Here is a 15,103-nt window from a genome sequence, read left to right as displayed (position 1 = left end):
ATTGCGCGTGGATTTAGCGTGGAGACAGCGACTCCACAGCACGGTGATAACGATTGAACAGGCACATGTGCATAAGACAGTGCTTCGACTTCAGCAGTGACGGGCCTCCCCCTCGTGAAGAGGAGGATTCTTCTCAACACGACACTGATAGTGTAGGCCTATGCGCTACCGCCAGTTCCTCATCACGCTGGAAAAGTAACTTCTTGTTTAATTAAATTCAGGTGCCATTTCTTGAGCGGCCTCACCATGAAAAATTGGTTGTGATGCAGCCTTATTTTTTTGATGCACTATTTCTATTTCTGTGATGCAGCCGTTTTTTTACGTTCACTATATTGACGTGATTATAGTTAGCTCGCCGTGCTCGATGACATCAGGCCAGATTTTCTCGTTGTTGGATGCTGCGGCGGCTGCATTTCCGATGGAGGCGGAAATGTTGTAGGCCCGTGTGCTCAGATTTAGGTGCACGTTAAAGAACCCCAAGTGGTCGAAATTTCCGAATCCTTCCACTACGGCGTCTCTCATAAACATATGGTGGTTTTGGGACGTTAAACCCCACATATCAATCAATCAATCGTTGTTGGATATCTCTAGCATTTCATCATTGCCGTCTGGCAATATCGCAAGAGCACTTCCGAACACGGTACTAACAACACATCACCATTCGTTAAGGCTAATGCCTTCGGTACCCTTACGCAGTTTGGTGAGCTGTTTTATGACAGCCTTAGATGCCTCATCAAACGCAAAATATGATTGTCGGCATTCCGAGTCGGCAGTGTAAAGGACAAGATGCACAAAATATTCTGATTTTGGTAGTGCGCCCGATTTCAGTCTCATAAGCACTTCATCAAGTTGACGTCCGGGTAGCTTAATGACATAGAGCAAAGTATGGCTGGTGGCACAGTCCGACAATCCCAACATGAGTGTGGTACGGGTGAACTCAGGGTCGACCTTCGTGACCCAATGAAGCTCTTCCCACCAAACCATGCTGCTTACAGTGCCAGAGGCCGAAATGGAGTTATCTGCGTGAGGCTAACAGCAAGACTGCCAAGGGCAGCGCGTCAATATAAGTTCGTAATAGAATGCGTGTAGGTGTCGTGATTAATAAGGTAAACATTTTCTGACGATGTCTTTCGTTCATTTTGCTAAGCAAAATATAACGCGACACACACACACACACACACACACACACACACACACACACACACACACACACACACACACACACACACACACACACACACACACACACACACACACACACACACGCGCACACGCACACGCACCACACCACACCACTTGACTTGACTTGACTTGACTTGACTTGACTTCACTTCACTTCACTTCACTCTATCACCTTAAAGAACCCGGTGAGGGGTATTACATGAGGAGTGGGTTAACAAATGGAGGTTACAGAGAGTGATCTTCTGATAAACATTATGCATTCATGTTTTGCGCGAACGTTGATGAACACAAGATTTGGAAAATTGATTTGCTGCACAAACTTGAAGGAAAACAAGGGAGACAGGAAAGACACGAAGGACACGAAGGACACGAGCCTTCTTGTCTCTGTGTCATCGTTTTGTCCTTCTTGTCTCTGTGTCGTCGTTTTGTTCTTGCGCTATAACTATCGTCATGCCATACCAACTAGCCCAAGCTGCCACACTTCTATGTGGCATGAAGTCATGTTCTCACGTGACACGCATTTCATGATTATCATGTTGGCACCTGTCACATACCTTCGTCATCCATTGGCGTCACGCACTACCAAATTTGGCATATGTGAAGCTAGCGAAACAGCCACCAGCACATCATCAGTGTGACATGTAGTCATGTTGCTACAAAGAAAGCAACTCATGTTTACCATGCTTGCGCCCGCATCATACCTTCGTCATCTATTCACGTTACGTAATACCAAATTTGATATAAGTGAAGCTAGCGAAACGACCGCGAGTGCATCATGAGCGTAGCATTATACACGTTGTTACATGTCACGCATATCATGATTATCATGTTTGCACCAGTCACATACCTTCTTCATCCATTCACGTACTGTAAAACCAAATTTGGTATATGTGACGCTAGCGAAACTGCCGCGAGCGCATCATGAGCGTTCCATGTAGTCACGTTGTTACATGACACGCATGTCATGATTTTCATGTTAGCGTCTGTCGCTTGTGTTCGCTATGCAATCATGCGATACCATAGCAATTTTGCAACACGCCATGTCAAGGAAAGCACCGCAAGAGCTCCAGCACCTTGAAATATAAATTATGACATTCATGACATACATATCTTGATTTTCATGTTATGATTGGTCAGATATGTTCTTCATACAGTAATGTTATGCCATACCAAGTTTGGTATCGATACCACAATTGAAACGGCCACGAGAGCTAAAAGTCATAGGTGGCTAGATAAATAGATAGACAGACAGATAGATAGATAGATAGATACATACATAGATAGATAGATAGATAGATAGATAGATAGATAGATAGATAGATAGATAGATAGATAAATAGATACGCTCAAAGTCACCGAAGTTCGCAAAGAAATGCTTTGCATTTAAAAATCCACAGCGTGCGCGTTAACTAAAAGCCGAATTCTCCTGTCTCCCATTTCCCATTAGCAGCCATTGGCATGTACATTGAGCACTATCTGACAAGACAGAGTTGCAATGTTATACTCGCTGGGCGTAACCTCCTTGGTTTTAGAAAGGTTTAACGAGCGTTGGGTCGCAGTGCCATAAATACAGTTAACTGGTATATATCATGAACTCAAGGTGGTTAAAGGTGGGAGGAAGACACGAAGCGCAAGCCGTAAGAAAGTGTGCGTGTGCCACCTCTCGTTCAGTCCTTGGAATGTCGGCTGGATGGCGGTGCTTCTATATGCGGAATATATAATGAAAAGATGCGAGATGGTGGCACTTGGAGTGTCGACTAGATGGACGAACGGACACACAGACAGATGCATGGATGGACGCATGGATGGCTGCATGGACGGATGGACGCAAGGACGCATGGACGGATGCACAGATGGACGTGTGGACGCACGAACAGACGCACGCACGGATGGGCGATTGGAGGCACGGACGGTCACGCAGACGGACGCCAGAGCGAATGGACGGACGGATGCTTCGCCCCACTCTCCATCATTGAGCCCGTGAATATGCTTCCATTTATTGCCTGATGCGCAGTGGTTTAATGAGGGAAAGGGTGCCACTGACTTGTGTGATTTGTTCACTCGCTAACGAAGAGCAGCAGTAGCTGCTGCTACTTTTGGACAGTCGGGCAAGTGCGAGTCATGGGGTCCCCTGTAGTGTATGCGTTTTGGAGTACAGATAAAATCCTCCGCATGTTTCGTATGGCACTTTGTGCAAACTCTTGGATATCTTTTCGCGGCTGTGCAAACGTAAGTTCTGTGTCCTATGCCTAAGCAGTCAAGTATGACGTTATGTTGGGTCTGTATTTGCGCACAGGGAAAGGTACTGATTTGAAAGCCACGTAATATGACAGGTTTGAACTGTTGTACGTGATTAGTGTTGTTAGACGACCCAAGGGGCCGCGTAGTGACAGTGTAGCGAGAGAGGAAGACGAGACGGCGGCCAACGTGGTCGTGTCGTTCTCTCGCCACTTTATTCCACGCCTCAAACGGAGCTGCGGTGGCTGTCCATGTCCGACACACCAAGTGCGCTAGCTTGTTCTAATCCTCGCGCAGCTCGAGCTCGCATCAGCTGCGCGAGAGGCGCGGCGCGGTGATTGAAAAAATGATGATGATGATCATGCACTGCAGGGTTCCCCCCCTAGCGCTTTGCGCGATTTGAAGTGTATATAACAAAGAAAGAGAAAGAGACTATATACATGAACGACAATCCGCAAGGTGTCCGTTTAGGAAGTCCAGTTTGTCAACGTGTAGTGACCATCGGGAACCAGTGGGTCTCTGGTGGGCGACACTGGGAGTTGCGCAGAGGACGAAGAAGTAAGCGTTCGGAAACTGTGTTTGCACACAAGTGGGTGACAGGATGACCAGCTGGGGCTAGCTGTGAGAGCATAGGGTGTCGCGAGTGAGCATTGCAGGTAGAGAGGCGTTCAGGGTGAGGTGACGACGGGTGCACAAAAGCTGATTGGGCCCCTTCGCGCGAAGCAATTAGAAGTGGCGTAGTGAAGTCTTGCAGACCGCCCATCGACAAGCAATGGCTTTGACAGTGCTTTCGCGGGCGTGCACAGCACTGATGCCGATGTCGGTACGCAGGTGTCGTGACGTGAGTGGTAATTGAATATGAGTGGACTTGACCACTTATGTTGGCAGTGAGTAAGTAGCATTGTACACGTTGGGTAGAGGTGAATGACGTATGCGGCTTGTAAAAGGTTGTGCCTACAGTCCAGTTACACGCCAGCTCGCCTATGGTTTCCGTCAAGAACTCAGTAGGAGGCGTGTCATGGGATCCAGCAGATATAGACTCTGGAGGAGGCTCAGTGGGCGCACCTTGACTTGGCGAAACACCTTCAGTAGTCGGCGCACGTCGGTTCGTGCGCAGGTCGGTATGGAAGATGTGTGCCTGTATGCCAGGCGTGAGATGTGCGGTTTGCTGTGACATAGGCAGACCAGGCAGGTCGTCCTCAGGAGCGTCGGTCAGAGTCGCAACATCTCGGAAGTTTGGCCGTGGTTGACAGCTTGTGGCTTCAACTTCGCCTGCGAGAGACTGCGAGGGCGAGGATGGTTGCTGCTGGCAGGACACGCAGATCATTGAGGTGAGTGGAGAGGCACCTTCGGGCATTGTCGACACTGAAGCCTTCGCGACCGGGGGGTGAATAGCAGGCGTGTTGATGTCCGTAGTCATGGTAGACACCAGGGCATTCGGTGATGTTGCCGTCGTAGCACCTGACGTGTCAGCCGTGTTGTGAGCCATGGAGGTCGACCGAGACGAGCCGGTGGTAAGCATGCCTGCAGTGTCGTCGGCCGAGGACGATGAAAACACAAACCCCGTGGCTGACTGGTTGCCTTCAGCCCAAATGTCGATAACCATGGCGGATGGGCAGTCGGGCGCAGGACACGCGTCGCTAGTGGCCAGACGAGAGGTTAAGTATCGTTTATTGGACGTTGTTGAAGGCGAAAGCTTCGAGGTCGGGAAGTCAATAACGGTCGAAAGGTCACCTGTGCCAGACTCCGAGGCGGGCGGCAAGGTGGTCGTCATGGAGTCTGGTGGGGCCACGGTGTCGCCTGCCGTCGAGCTCGTGGAAAACGTGCAGGTAGCAAGCGTGCCAGAAGGACCATCGGCCGAGGACTTCGAGAAAACGCACTTCGTGGTGGACAGGTTGTCGGCAGCAGGAACGACTTCAAGCACCTCGTCGGATCTGTGACCGGGTGCGAGGATCACTGCGCTAGTGGCCGGACCCAAGGTGGAGGGAGACGTTGAAGGGGAAGTTAGGTTGCGGTCAGATGAGAGCTTCGGGTCGGAGGGTCCAGCACGCTGCGACGCAGAGAAAACCTGAAAGTCACGGGTAAACGGCAGCGGGTAGTAGGTGAGGCCATAGCTGGCAAACACCGCAGAGCAGAGGTCATCGTAACGCTGCTGGCTGGAGGTTTAAGTGCCAGAGAGATGACGCAACTCTACCGGAAGGGCGTCTTGAAGAATGGCGTGCATCAGCGGCTGGTCCGTGACTCCATTCAACGCCAGAACGGCATCGAGCTGCATGAACCATACCTTGGGGTAGGTCGATTGGAACGGCGGCACTGGCGGGCAGAGTTGCGGGAACATGGCAGCGGGCCGCTCGGCGAAGGGCGTGTTCTCCGGGTCACCAATGTAGCGAGAGAGGAAGACGAGACGGCGGCCAACGTGGTCGTGTCGTTCTCTCGCCACTTTATTCCACGCCTCAAACGGAGCCGTGGTGGCTGTCCACGTCCGACACACCAAGTGCGCTAGCTTGTTCTAATCCTCGCGCAGCTCGAGCTCGCATCAGCTGCGCGAGAGGCGCGGCGCGGTGATTGAAAAAATGATGATGATGATCATGCACTACAACAGGATTTCGTGAGTTGAACTTGTCAGGCCTTGCATTAACTGTTCTTCAGTTAATTCCTTGATTCCGTGAATGGCGCCTCTTATGTGCCCTTCACGGAGCGCAACATATGTATTAAACTGCACGATTTGATCGTCAATGATCAGCAGTAGATGTTCAGCAGTAGATGTGCAGCTTGCTCTGTGTAGTAATCACCTACTGCTAGGTTAGACTTGGTGAGGAGTCTGCAGTGAATGCCCGACACCTCAGTTTGAGGAAGACATAGACGGAGTCTATACGCGAACTGGTACGGCGAAATCTGGTTGATGTTAAATGCTTCAGCCCTCAGCATTATGGTCTCATATACTTATGTGGCGGGGGGGGGGGTTGGTGGCTTGGTTCGCGGGAGTTTTCGGTTCCGGATTACAGTCCAGCTTTCCTAGTCGTCCATAGCTGTATGATCGGATGCCACATAACGCTGACCAAAAAGATGCGGGCTCACTTGATTTCCTTTTTGGGCGGGGCCATTTGGTGGTATGTCGCTCGGTAGCCCTGAACGGGATGATTCTTAGATGGTGGGGTCCGCTGGCTGGCTGTTAGAAGCATCATCCAGTTGGCTCTGAGGGGTTAGAATCCTGACTGTGCGATCATCTCCTCTCATAGGTGGGCTTCCCTCCGAGGGGAGCTGCCTCGGTGATAAGCGGGACAAGAGAACCGTTAAGAGACGCCAGGAGCGTTCGTTGCAGCAGCGCGCCGCGACAACCTTCTAGCTCATCGGTCGAGAAGCATCCCTTCTGAACGGAAGCCGTCAATCTCAAGCCCTGTATGTAGTAGCCACCTCTCGTTTTATTCCTTCGAATGTTGACTGGGCGGTGCTTGTATATGATGCATATATGATGAAAAGATACGAGATAGAGGTATTTGGAGTGTTCACTAGATGGATGGACAGACATACAGACAGCCATGCGACATACATACATACATACATACATACATACATACATACATACATACATACATACATACATACATACATACATACATACATACATACATACATACATACATACATACGTACATACATACATACATACATACAGATGGATGGATGGACAGGCAGGCAGGCAGGCAGGCAGACAGACAGACGGACAGACTCGGCTCCCTGGCTCGGCCTCCTGGAGCTTGCAGAAAGAAAACAAAGTGAGCGCGAAAGCCCGCGGTTAAAACAAGAAAGCTTTTCAGACAGGAATAATTATCTTCCACAAAACTGGCATAATAAAACATATTCATCACTGATATAAATGTTGTGACGATCGAGCGCATGTAAACATATATGAGGAACAGTGCTCTGGATATAGAAACTGCCGACAAAATGAGCGCATGATTTAATCGCGATTTTTATACTTGTCTGTTTGTAGTTCGCAAATCGCCACTCATGATGTAGCACAGCTCAAAGCGCTGCTTGTGTGAGAAGCTAGGCGGATCCGTGCAAATTCTCATTGTATATGTTTTCTTTTTGTGTTGTTGTTTTTCGTAGGTTCTTGAAACAGTTAATGTCTCGACGCAATTTCGGCGTGCCTGCACATTCATTCGTGCACCGTGAAAGTAACGACACTCTCCTCCACGCGTGCATTTCCTCCTCGATTTTCCTCGCCCACTTGCCGTACGCACAGCGTGCGGCGCCATTTTTCACTGACGCTCCCGCGGGCGCACCGCAGAATTCATTGGAGGCAGTTTATTTGCGGCAGCTTGCGCACCGCATGAAATCAAAAGAAATTTAAATGGTGATAATAATATCAGGAACACCGATGCCACAGTTTAATAAAGGATTAGCTTCTTCCAAAGGTAGTATAAGTGGGGCGTGCTAATGGTGATGAATAAACATTATTTCCGTATCCGGCATGTTTGTGGTCCGGACTAGGCCGCACAAGGAGGTACCAAGAGACCTTGTCTCTGTACAGCCTCCCTGGCCTACTGGGTAGCCCATTTTTGGTCTTGAACCTCCGAGCTGAGCAGCACAAGTAGTCACTGCTCCCGGAGGACCTCAGGAGAACTTGATCAGTTGGGGCATTCCCATAATATATGTTTGTTTTTTGTTACACATTAATTGTCCGAGTATAAGTGTGGGTAGCTCCAGTGGAGGTGCACAGGGTTCGGGTAGCAGTTCGTGTGTAGCTGTCGGTAATCCGATGCTTCTTGCATATTTGGAGTCGGGTGAGGTGCAGGAAAGACGAGCCTAGTTTCTTTGTAGTGTTGCATGTATTCTCTGTAGCTTGTGAATTGGTCTTTGTGTGGTACGTCGGCGGCGCCAGGGATGATCACCGAGCAGTGTGGTCGGGTTACGCGGCGGGTTAATTCTCGCTACAACTCATAAGCCAGTTCGTTCGGATTGGATGTATCAGTCTCTGTGTGCGCCGGGAACTATACGAGGTATTTGGGTTCATCTACTTTGTGTAGTTCTTGGTTATTAACGAGGATTCTGAGGGCTTGCTGCAAAATCTGTCCTTGTGTAGAATTTCTGATGGCTACTTGTAAATCGCTCAGTATAAATGAGTGTTTGTTAGAGGTAATAGCCATGGCTATGGCTACCTCCTCAGCCTCCTCTATATTGTTTGTTATGACAGAGCACGCAATATTACAATTGCCAGACGTGTCATTCACGACAGCAGTGTGAGCCTTTCGTTAAGGTTATGAGCTAGCATCTACAAAAAGAGATTTACTGTTCGTGCCATGTGCTTTGAGCAGTGCTTTCGATCGGTGTTTTTCTGCGGTCCATGTTGATAAAAGGGTTCATGTTTTTCGGTATCGGGTTAGAGACGATCTTAGCTCTGATTGTATTGGGGATGTCATGTTTAGCACCATGTTGTGCATGGCACATGATTCCTAATCTACTAATTATATTTCTTCCCGTTTTAGTTTTAGTGAGCCTTTAAGCTGGGATATGCGCTGAGCTTCTATAATCTTTTCGAGCGTATTGTGAAGTCCTAGCTGAAGAAGTATGTCTGTCCTAGCATACTCAGATATTCCCATCGCTTGTTTGTAGACCTTCTGGATGAGTGAATTTATTTTGTTATTTTCAGCTTTTTGCCAGTTGTGGTATGCTGCTACATACGTTACGTGACATATGACGAAGTCCTGGATTAGATGAATTACGTGGGCTTCTTTTCTACCTCGGTGTTTCTTCGCGACCCTGCGAAGCAGTCCCATTGCATTCGTGACTTTGGCATTTAGTCTGCGTATAGTCTCGCCGTTGGCACCGTTAGCCTCGATGACTAATCCCAGTACCCGCATTTTCGGAACTGTCGCTATAGCTGTGCCCTCCTGTGTATGAATCCTAAGTTCCTCATATTGCCGCTTGTTTTCCTCTAACTTAGGTGTCTGCCTCCGATTGCTGGCCTGTAGAGAAGCAGTTTTGATTTCTCCGGGGAGAATGCGAGTCCTGTGCCTTCCAAGCATTGCTCAACAGTTCCCATTGATTTTTGAAGTCTCTGTTTTATGTAGCCGTGACTACCGTCACTGACACATACTGCGATGTTATCCGCGTAGATAGATTGATGTATTCCCGGTATTTTATTTAACTCTTTCGGTAGTCCAATCGTGATTAGATTAAAGAGCATTGTCGATATTACGGAGCCCTGTGGAGTGCTTCCGCAGCCCAATTCTTGGATATCAGATGCAAGGTCTCCTAAGCTGAGCATTGTTTTCCTGTTGCTTAAGAAGTTTCTGACGTAAGTATGGGCTCGCTCACCCATGTTTAAGCTCGACATGCAGCTGGGAATCGTTTCATGAGCTGCATTGTTAAATGCTTTCTTGAGATCCAGACCGAGTATGGCTCGTGTGGATGTTGTAGGTGGTCTATGATTTGGCGTTTAATCTGTATTAAATAAAAGTTTTTATGGGGAGTTTTATGATGTGGATGCTTTTCTGCCACATGATAACCTGCTGTACGTTTGCATCTGATGTAGTCCCGCTTGTGGCTTATGTCTGTCTGTGTTCGATTTTTTTTTCATGTTTTTGCGGAAGTATACGGCACAGGTACTTACAGCGACATTTATTGCGATGACTTCGTTGGTGGTGGATCGTTTAGCCATGTGTTCATCTTCTCGGCGTGAAAATAGCTTCGCGCAGTTGTCTCCAAACTGAAGAAGGCCTTTGAGCAATGTCAATGTGATTAAGTGTTGCCAACAATGACTCTCATCTGCCACAATAACAGACATAAAAAAATCAATAATTCGAACTGTGTTCTCACGTTTTTGTCTAAAAACTAGTGGCCAGGTCACTGGTCACAAGAGAAACTTTGCACCAGGAATGCCATCATAATCTACGAGTCGATAGCGACCAAAAAATTTTATCCGGACTGATCCCGGTCAGAAGTACCAATGGGACACTCGTATAAATAATAATATAGTTTTTTATTAACGCTTCGTCCCACTCATCATCATACTCTTTGGATATGCTGTGACACTGTTTTTATTGACGTCCAATGCCTTCCAACTGCCTACTGCGACGACTACGGCGAAACGGGACATTAGACCCATGACGTAAGGAGCTTCGCCCCTAAAAAACAACTATGTTGAAGACCAGCCCAAAACAATATTTCAAACTCGGCATTCGATGATGCTTTGTCACAAGCAATATGAAAGGCGCCTTACCTCGCAATGTACAATGCTGTTCAGAGGAACGAAATTTTTTTGGCCGATGTTTTGCAGCCACTGCTGCTTGCACAAGCCATCGCATTTACCTTGGGGTATCATAAAAAGTGCGTAACCATTTCCACTGTGGTGGTTGCAGTGATAGACGCAACAGCATGGCTTAGCGCCCGCACAAAGCTCACAAATCAAAGCGTGCGCTACGTTTGTTACGCGGAGCGTCGGCGAAAAATGGCACGAGAGCAAAAGAAAAACGCAAGCAAAGCACAAGACCCACGCTTCTCCAAGGGCAACCGCGAAGGAGACTAATCATCGGGCAGAAAAATTGTCGGAGACCGGGAGGATGCGAAGGAGGGCGAGGAGGAATTGCTTGTAGTGTGCTGCCAACAACTAACGTAAAAAAAAAAAAACAAGCGGTGCAGCGTTGGCAAAGGCTTGGAAGCGCAAATCGCGAGCTTGCGCTACTTTTCGCGTAAAGTGAATGTTGTGAGATTCGTGCCCTACAAAATCAGTGACAAATGCTACACGCACTTAAAACAAGGCGAGTTACATGCAAAGGTAAGACGGTAACATTTGACTACCAAACGTGGCATTAGCGATATAATCGAGAGAGCAAGTTGCGACGTATTTTCATGAAAACTTCACGTCTTGAAAAGACGAATCTGATTTATCTTATCACACACAGTCAGGTATATTCACTGATGCACAAAAACAAAGTAGTGTGTGTTTGTTTCTTGCTAACGCGTTAATACTGAGCCTGGCGCCACTGAACTAGGAAGCCTTGGGAGCGTCTACCACTGATCATCATCAAGAAGACGTTTCTAAATTCCGCTAGGTGGCGCGACAGTCTATGAACATTGCTAACAACGCCTCCTAGAAAAACTATGCCTGGAACTTGGCACTCTTTTCAGTTGGGAGCATCCTGCCAGCACGCAATCTGAGAGGCCATGCCTCCTGCCTTGTATTGCGGCCGGTCACTGCGTGAAAGCGCTCGCCTCTGTACCGCTCTGTCACGTGACATAACCGTACCGATATAGTGAACTAGAATATAGGGCAGAGTGTTCAGGGAGGAGCCGTGGCTGCCGCAGTTGGTATCGACAGCCATGAGATGGCGCCACTTTAGCATGGGCCGCCTCGTTTCAGCGAAGTTTGCTAACTCCACTGGGAAAAGGCGGCGAAGCGCGGCCCCTTTCGTTTCCCGCTCCCTAGGTGACGCTTCTGATGCCATTTCTTCTGATACCCTAGGTGGCGCTTCTGATGCCAAGCTAAGTTTTGGAAGAGCAGGGAAAGTGGGAAGGAGACAAGATGAGCAACTACAGGAAAATTTTTATCCAGAAATGCAAATTGAAATAGCCACTAAACAAATTGAGAAAGTAATCACAGAGGATAATAAGACAGTGTGGACATACACGAATCTAAGTAGACTCTTTGATCTAGAGCTTGCTAAGACGCGTGACAAGTCACCCCGGAAAAGAAGACACAAACCCAAAAGTTGGTGGGATGAGGAAGTTAAGACAGCCATAGCAAAACGTCAGGAAGCCTCTAGATAACACAGACATGCTAAGCAGCGGGGTGAACCGACAGATGATGTTGAAAGAAAATGGGCAACCTTTCTGAGCTGTAGAAGGGATTCATCCCTTCTGATCAATGAAAAGATTAGAAGGAAGGGAGCTCAGAGCTGGCAGAAGTACATAAAAAAGATAGAAAGGCAGCTGCGAAATTTTGGAACCATTTAAACTCCCTAAGAAATGAGACGAGCCTAGAGCAGAGTTTTATAACTACAGCCCAAGGTGCTAGGCTAGAAGGGGACGAAGCTATTGATTATATAAGAACAAGGGTGACAGAAAAATTTCAACAAAGAAGTACTTTATGCACCACAATGAACAAGGACGAATCAAGTGGTGCAATGGCTCCATTTTCACAACGAGAGTGGGAAAGGGCTGAGAAAAGGGTTCCTAGTAGTACATCAACAAGCCCAGATGGCATTCCAATTAGGCTGATAAAGACATTAGGTCCGAAGTCTAAGCAGGCTTTGAGAAAGGCAGTGAGCACAATAATAATCGATGGTGAAGTTCCCGATGGATGGAAACTTAGCAGGATGAGCACGATCTATAAAGGAAAGGGGGACAAAGCTGACATAAAAAACTACCGTCCTATAACAGTGACATCAGTGGTCTACAGGCTGGCGATGCAGATTATAAAGGAAAGACTGCAGGCGTGGATAGAGGATGAGGGGGTTTTGGGGGAACTGCAGAATGTGTTTCGGAAACGCAGGAGGTTGGAAGACAATCTGTTCTCACTGACGCAGTGCATCGAAATAGCAGAAAAGGAACACAGGCCCCTGTGGCTAGCATTTTTGAATATCAAGGGAGCGTACGATAGCGTGGTTCAAGAGGAATTGTGGGGAATACTGGACACACTAGGCGTGGGTCATGTAGTCACTAATCTTTTAAAGGGTATCTATAAAGGTAACAAGGTAGTTATAAAGTGGGAAAAACAGGTATCCAAGCTTGCAGAGGTAAAACGGGGGCTTAGGCAGGGGTGCCCCCTGTCACCTTTACTATTCATGATGTACCTACAAGGATTAGAGGCAAAATTAGAGGGAAGTGGACTGGGCTTCAATCTCTCTTTAGTCAAACAAGGAAAACTTATTGATCAGGCACTACCAGCATTAATGTACGCAGATGATATAGTGCTAATGGCCAACAACAAGGAAGATTTGCAGAAATTGATGGACATCTGCGGTAATGAGGGAGATAGGTTAGATTTTAGATTCAGTAAGGAAAAATCAGCAGTCATGATTTTCAATGACAACGAAGGTAGTGAGCTTAGAATACAGGAGGTCACGCTAGAGATAACAGATAAGTACAAATGTCTGGGCGTATGGATAAGCAATGGGACCGAGTATCTGAGGGAACACGAAATATACGTGACGACTAAAGGTAACAGGAATGCAGCAGTCATGAAAAATAGGGCACTGTGGAATTACAATAGGTATGATGTTGTGAGACGAATATGGAAAGGGGTCATGGTTCCTGGGCTGACGTTCGGCAATGCGGTCTTGTGCATGAGATCAGAAGTTCAAGCAAGATTAGAAATTAAGCAACGTGGAATAGGTAGGCTTGCTTTAGGAGCTCACGGGAATACACCAAATCAGGGAGTACAAGGTGATATAGGATGGACATCATTTGAGGGCAGGGAAGCTAGCAGCAAGATAAAATTTGAGAAGCGATTGAGAGAAATGGGGGAAGAGCGTTGGGCTAGGAAGGTTTTCAGCTACTTGTACATGAAGAATGTCGATACAAAATGGAGGAAGCGAACCAGGAAGTTGACTGGTAAATACTTAGAAAACAGCAGGTGGCCAAACCAAAAAGAACTATCGGTTAAGAAGAAAGTGAAGGGAACGGAGACTGACATGTGGAGAATGGGCATGATTAAGAAGTCCGCACTAGAGATCTATCGAACATTTAGGCAGGAAATTGCAAGGAAAAGATCTATGATAATACTCGGTGTAGTTCTCTACTGTTTGAGGCCAGGACGGGAGTACTGCGAACCAAGACATATCGGGCCAAATACGAAGGGGTAGACAGAGTATGCAGTGCGTGTGGAGAGGAAGAAGAAACTGCTGAACACTTGATAATGTTCTGTAAAGGGCTTCACCCTAGAGTTCAGGATGATGGCGCAGAGTTTTTCAAAGCACTGGGGTTTAGGGACCGGGAGGGCAAAATAAACTTTAAGCGGGTAGACTTAACTAGAAGGAGGTTATCTGATTGGTGGCTAAAGTCAAAGCACGAGTGAAAATTAAACTCTTCACTGCAAAGTACGAATCCTCAAACTCACTTTCAAGGAAAAAAAATAAATATAGTTTTTGGTTCATTAGGTATTACGGCTTGGTGGCGCTAGCCACCGCCCGATCTAAAGGGTACAGCCATATCCATTCATCCATCCAATAAGGCCCCTGTATTTTTCAAAGGTAGCGCAAACTCCCTTCCCCGCGCCGTTTCCCCCTCGCCCGCCACTCTCAGCCGCCATGAAGGAGCGACTCACACGGAGCGCGCCGCCGGATCGTTTCGTTGTGTCGCGCGGCGCGTTGAAGTAGTAAGGCCCCTAGGGGCCTTACGTTGAAGTGCTTGCTTAAAACGCGCCAATTCTTGACGTAAATGCACAACGGTGCTCGAAAATACTGTGTAAGAACAACAGTGTGCGATCGGCCACTGCCTTAGCTATCATCTCGTGTTTTGAGGGGAACCAAATGTACCAAATGCCGCCCTATCGCAATCTGCCTTTGCAGTACTCATCGTCGATTTAATCTGGGGTCTGCTTCACAAGATAGAAAAATCTGGGCTTTGTGTAATTTTTCTTGGGTTTATAATCTGCCTTTGCAGTACTCATGGTCAATTTAATCTGTTGCCTGCTTCATAAGATAGAAAAATCTGGTCTTTGTGTAATTTTTCTTGG

This window comes from Rhipicephalus microplus, chromosome 1 (assembly GCF_043290135.1).
Source record: "Rhipicephalus microplus isolate Deutch F79 chromosome 1, USDA_Rmic, whole genome shotgun sequence".
Classification (NCBI taxonomy): domain Eukaryota; kingdom Metazoa; phylum Arthropoda; class Arachnida; order Ixodida; family Ixodidae; genus Rhipicephalus; species Rhipicephalus microplus.
This window is presented reverse-complemented; position numbering follows the sequence as displayed.